The sequence below is a fragment of the Vombatus ursinus genome, unplaced genomic scaffold, assembly GCF_900497805.2.
Source record: "Vombatus ursinus unplaced genomic scaffold, bare-nosed wombat genome assembly UNPS02015030.1, whole genome shotgun sequence".
In the NCBI taxonomy this organism is placed as follows: Eukaryota; Metazoa; Chordata; class Mammalia; order Diprotodontia; family Vombatidae; genus Vombatus; species Vombatus ursinus.
Window position 1 is genome coordinate 2,410,341 of NW_020954808.1, and position 6,592 is coordinate 2,416,932.

At 39.9% G+C, this 6,592-nt stretch overlaps 1 pseudogene; it reads right to left on the bottom strand.

The window, feature by feature from the left end:
• Positions 1-187: 187 nt before the first annotated feature.
• LOC114031049 lies at positions 188-1,024 on the bottom strand (annotated as a pseudogene).
• Between the last annotated feature and the right edge of the window lie 5,568 nt (positions 1,025-6,592).

Below are 6,592 nucleotides of genomic sequence, written 5' to 3' on the forward strand. Positions count from 1 at the left end.
TCCTCTCCTCTCCTCTCCTCTCCTCTCCTCTCCTCTCCTCTCCTCTCGTCTACTCTTCTATTCTGCCCAAAGGAAGGTAAATTTTGATGGCCAAAAGCTACCTAGTTAACTTGGGGCTTACTGGCTAGGTTTCTTTTTTCTTTTTTGGTTATTCCAAATATTTTAATCAGAGTTCTGTGCAGGGCATTTAAAACACCAGTTTGTGAGGATAAACTCCATTGGAGAGAGAGAATACAGAGTGCAGGTAGCCATGGAGCTGAGGAATTTTCTTGATTTGGGGCAGGATCTGAGAGTCCACTGTTTTCTGATCAGCCTTGTGCTGCTCTGTAATCTCATATTTCTCTTTTTCTGTGTCAAAAATCTCTCCTTCTTGCTGTCTAGGTTTAAGGACCCTCTTCTTCTTGAAGTAAGCATCAGTAAGATGATTTGGAATTTTTACACCTGAAAGGTTAACCCTGGTAGAGGTGGAAATGACAAATTTCTGATGAGTCCTTCTCAGAGGTTCAGTCACCAGTAGCAAGCCACTAGCCAGCTGCTTCAGGAAAACCACTTGCTTGTCCTTGTGGCGGCCAGTGAGCATGATCAGAACCATGCCTGGGGTGATGCTAGATTGAAGTCTCCTCACGTGCTGGCTGAAGGGCTTTTTGCCATGACTTAGCAGCTTTCTAGGCACATCCTCAGTGGGGTAATACCTCGGCATCTTGCGAATCTTTACCACACAAGTTCCTCCACTCTTATCACCACCAACTGGCTTTGAGATAGTAGCAGGCACCTTCTCTTTCTTTTTCCTTTCAATCCTGGTTTTTGGTGCAGCGTATTTCTGCTTGTACATGGCTCTTCTGGAATACATTGCTGACCTAGAGTATCGATCGATCCCTCAGGCCAGGACTGGGTTCTGACTGCAGTGCTTTCAGGGCTTTTTTTTACCACCTTTTCAGCCACATCTTCCTTCTTGTTTTTCTCCTTTTTTTTCCTTTTGGACCTTCTTTTCCTTTGGTTCCTTTGGGGATTTTTTGTCCACCATCTTGAGAGAAGGGAAAGAGCGCTAGGTTTCATTCTCAAAGACCAAGTGTTAAATCCAATTCACTCTGGATCTCTTGAATTGGACAGCAATAGGTCCCCGCCCAAGCACCACTTAATGGTTATTTTTTTGGGCCCTCCTGGCTCAGAGTGAATGTAAATAGTAACTGTTTCTTTTTTGGCCAACAATCTAGAGGTTCTTCCTGTCCCATTTTGATTTTTTTTTTATTAAAGGAGCCATCCCTTGACTCACTTCTTAAAGAGACCTGTTCACTGAATGGGCATTGCCTCACTCAAAGTGAGAACCTGTAAAGACCTTAGCTTAAAGGGGCCAAGGTCTCAGACTGCATCAGGGGCCATCTCCAGTCAACCTGATCAATATCTGGCCACTGGACCTAGATGGCTCTGGAGGAGAAAGAGGCTGGTAACTTTGCACAGCCCTCCCTCACTCAAAGCAAAATCAATTGCAAGTCATGTCATCATCTCCCTGATGTCATGGCCTTCTTGAGAACAAGGGACAAACCACACAACCACAGTTCAATGATTCTGATATTGTCTGTCCTGGATCTATTTTCCAGGTCAGTTGTTTTTTCCATGTGATATTTTACATTTTCTTCCATTTTTTCATTCTTTTGAATTTGTTTGATTGATTCTTGTTGTCTCATAGAGTCATTAGCTTCCATTTGCTCAATTCTAACTTTTAAGATGTTGTTTTCCTCAAACAACAGTATTAGCTTTTGTACTTTTCCATTTGGCCAATTGTACTCTTTAAGGAGTTGCTTTCTTCAGTGGATTTTTGTATCTCCTTTTCCATTTGGCCAATTCTACTTTTAAAGCAGTTTTCCAAACTGTTGATGCTTTTTTCATAAATCTCTTGCATTACTCTCATTTCTTCTCCAATTTCCCCCTCTATCTCTTATATGATCTTTAAGCTCCTTTTTGAGCTCTTCCATGAGTTGTTTCTGGGCTTGAAACCACTTACCATCTTTCTTTGGGGTTTTGCCCATAGGTTTTTTGAAATTTTATGTCTTGGTTTTCCTTGTCACCATAATAACTCTATGGTCAGATTATTTTTTGTTGTTTTTTGCTAATCTTTTTTTGGGAGCCTTTTTACTTTCTTTTAATTCTGAGCTCTGTTCCTGGGCTGAAGGGGCACTGTCTCAGGCTTCTTGTGCCAGTTGCTGTAGGCCCTGGCTGTTTACCTGGTATTTCACCAATGTTGCCCTAAAGTCCCAAGGGACCCCTGTATCTGGGGCTGTGCTGAGGGGTGGGGTGGAGGGTAGCTGGTGTTGTTGGAGCCTGGTGCTAAACTGGGGTCCTAGTGGTGGTGTCTGGCATGTGCTGAGGCCTGGTGGGGTGTTTTTGCATTTCCTCAGGCTACACTGACAAACTAGGAATTCTGGAGGCTGGAGGCTACCTATTTGCCTAGGGCTGTGTTGAAGTGCATGGACGTCTGAAAAACACTTTTGAGGATGGACAGAGTGAAAGCAGGAAGACAGTAGGATAAAAAGGGGGGTAATAGAATGGATGGAAATACACATTAAGTAATCATAACTGAAAAAAATTTTACAGCAAGTTTCTCTGATAAAGGCCTCATTTCTCAAATTTGTAGAGAATTGAGTCAAATTTATAAGAATACTATTCATTCCCCAATTGAGAAGTGGTCAAAGGATATGAACAGACAATTTTCAGATGAATTAATCAAAGCTATCTATGATTATATAAAAAATTTCTAAATCACCGTTGATTAGAGAAATGCACATTAAAACAACTCTGAGGTACCATCCCATGCCTATCAGATTGCCTTATATGATAGAAAAGGAACATGACAAATGTTAGAGTGAAGGTGGGAAAATTGAGACACTAATGTATTGTTGGTAGAGTTGTGAACATATTCAACCATTCTGGAGAGCAATTTGGAACTATGACCAAAGGGCTATAAAACTATGCCCACTTGTAGGTCTGTATGCAAAAGAGATAAAAAAAAAACCAAAAAAGAAGAAGTCTTATAGGTACACAAATATTTTAAGCAGCTCTTTTTGTGGTGGCAAAGAATTCAAAATTGAGGTAATAATGATCAATTGGGGGATGACTGAAAGAGTTGTGGTATATGACTTTGAAGGAATACTATTGTATTATAAAAATTATGAGCAAGATGTTCTTAGGAAAACTGGGAAAGACCAATAGGAACTGATTGAAATGATCAGGACAAGGAGAAAATTACACATAGTAACAGAAATATTGCGCAATGATCAACTATGAATGACTTAGCTATTCTCAGCAATACAATGATCCAAGACAATTCCAAAGGACCTATGATGAAAAAATGCTATCCACCTTCAGAGAAAGAGCTGATGGAGTCTTAATGCCAATGGAAGAATGCTCTTTTTTAAACATTCCTTATTTTTCTTGTTTGTTTTTTTTTTGGTCTGCATTTTCTTTCCCAACATGATTAATATGGAAATAAATTTTGCATGACTGCACATATATAAATATCAAATTGATTGCTGTCTGAGGGGGGCGATAGGGGAGAAAGGCAAGGAGAGAATTTGGAGCTCAAAATTTTAAAAAAGTTGGATGTTAAAAATTATTTTACATATAATTAGATGAAAAAGAAAATATTAAATATTTTTAAAAAGAGAAAATAGAGGCTCAGAGATGTTGAGAGAGTTGCCCAAAGTCACATAAGTAGTAAGTAGCAGAGCTGAATTCCATGACTTTGATCAAGTTCAGCACTCTTTCCATTGCCCAATGTTGCGTCAGGTCTGGCGTTAAGGAATCCCCAAGTTCCATGGTCAGTCTCTGGTCTGATCTTCCCAGAACAGCAGAGGTAGGTGGCTTTTGATCCAACCCCATTTCACAGAGTTTGTAGTCAACCAGTTTTACCGATAGTACATGAACCAGGATAGATCTTAGCCAAGCCTAATCTCAGGAGCTCTCATGTGACTCTTCCAGACCTGACAGACCCCAGGCTCAAGAGCTGTGCTGTTGATCTCCAAGGCTTTCTTTCTGAGGTCACTGACCTCCAAAGTCAGTTCATTCTCCATTTCCATCAACTCACACCCCATACACATCAGCTTTGCTCCAATCAGTCTCTCTTCAACCTCTTCATGTTGTAGGATGTTGTAAAGCTCAAATGAGATCATGGCTGGAAGATATTTTGCATACCCTATAGTTATATAATTAATTAATGTCTAATCATCAAGCCTCCAGTCTGGTGTTGACTTCATTCCCTAAGCCTTCAACTCCAGTCCTGCTGAGGCCATGCATTGTTTATCGAGCAATTGACTGTGAGACCCAGGAGACACTGGCACAGGACTGCCTAGCATGGTGTGCCCGCAACAAAGAAAGTACAGTACTTGTTGAGCAAAGCAGAATTGTAGTAGCTCAAAAGAAAAGTGAGATTCACAAATTTAGAGACATCTCTACTCCAAATGTTCATATGGACTTTCTGTGCCCCATCTGTGGTAGAACCTTTTGAGATCATATTGGCCTGATTAGCCACAGTTTGACACACCGTACTTGCCCCCAACATAGTGTTGTCATTTTAGGCCTGTTCGAGAAGGGAGGACAACTAACCGATCAATCCTTGAGCAATGTAGGAGTGGGCTGGTAAATAGTTGAGTTGGGGGGAAGGGCAAACTGAGGAGATGTATGCACACATACTTTTAAGTTTACTCATTTTTAAGTTTACTCTGAATCATTGATGCTTTCTTAAGTCTAGATCATAAACAAAACAATAAATCAAACTCTGAGTTGTAGCAATCACTGTTTCTGAGGTGTAAACACTCACACTAAAAATCTAATCATGGTTCTTGGAATTCCTTAGAGTTCATTCCACTGTATCCCTGTCCACACCCATCCTGGCTCCCTCTTACCAAACATAGACTTAAGAAAGATTGTTCTGATTCCCCAGGCTTCTCCCTAACCCTGAGTTCTGCTAGGCTATGACCTTAGAGAGAAGGTAACCAGGGCTAGTCCTGGATGGGGAGGGGAGGAAGGACCATTGAGACCTAGGTCAGCTAGGGAAAAATAACTGCAATCCCAATTAGTTTTTCCACTCTTGCTTAACTTACCTTTCCCTGCATCTCCTTAAAAAATACCACAATCCATTTACTTCTGTTTGCTAGCTCTGCTCCCTCTCTCCTCCCACAAACTGTTGTTCAGAGGTAGATAAGGCAGGTACCCAATATGAGAGTGCCCATGGCCACCCTCCCAGGTTGAATAACCTGGATTGAAATCCCAGCTTTGGCACTGGCCAGCTGTCTCAACTTCACCTTTTAATTTCTTCATCTGCAAAACTAAATGGTTAGAAATGTTTGTATTTGTGGATAATGGTTAAGTCTATCATCAAAAATACATTTACAATTTTAAAAGAAAAGAACAAAAATGAGGTTAGAGGATCCCAAGGTCAAAGAATCCCAATTCCAAATCCTAAAATGTAATAATTGTAGCCTCCCCCACCCTGTAATTCCCTAATTAGATCAATCGTTCATATATGAGGGTTTGAGTTAGAGATTTATTATTTTTTATTGTTAAAAATTAATTTATTTGAATTCAGATATATTTGAAATACAAATTTGGTTATATTTTTAAAGCTATAATTCTCATCACATTCTGTGGTTAATTTTATTGTGCTTATTTAAAAAAATCGGTCATTACTGTTTTGCACTCAGTCATTTGAAAAAGTTTCTTTGGGAAGGCACCAGCTTCAGGTACCCTGATTGTAAAGAATGGACCAATATCTCACACTAGAATACTGTCATTGCCAAGTATCTCGACTCAGCAAGTGATTGCTCGTATGTGATCTGTCCCTCTAGAAACAAGGGTCACACTTGTCACCTACCTCTCCAAAGCATTGAGGGCTAAAGACAGCATTTATAAGGTACTTGGAGCTCCTTTGACATAATGCTCTACCAGAAACAACACTTGTCAGGCTTATAATTTTATGCTGAAGGTTCACAATACTTTCCCCTCCAACTAAAATCGACATGATTCAGTTCTTATGGCATTCTACTGAACAACATAATACTGAGATTGAGTAACTTTTACAAGTCATGAACATGGGTGTTTTCTGAGCTGCTGCAACAAGTTATGAGCAGGTCAACTGACTGCTGCAGAGAAGGTTAAGTAAAATTATTTAAGTAATACTTTTAAATGACATATACCAAATGGCTATAGGATATACCAATCTTATGCAAAAATTAGATAAGAAAGTGAGACTCAAAATAAATTCACTAATTAGTTAAGTACCCCCCAAATGACTAATAATGAACCTTTTCAAATTACGTTCTATGGTTTGTACACCATCCTTTGGAGTGGTACAAGCCCAAGTCCTCAGTGACTGCCAAATGGTAATTATTTCAATATGGGGATGTTAGAAAAGCTTATTAAAAAGATCCCCTCCAAATAACCCTTAACTTTCCACTCCCCTTAGCTTCCCCTTCCATTTATACATTCTTCTACTTCCCTTTTCTTAAAAGGGGGCTTTTGGCACTTGGATGGACTTCAGGCTACATATTTCCAATCTAGCTCTGAAATGAAGAGAGTGTTGACAGTGTCCAGTCTGATT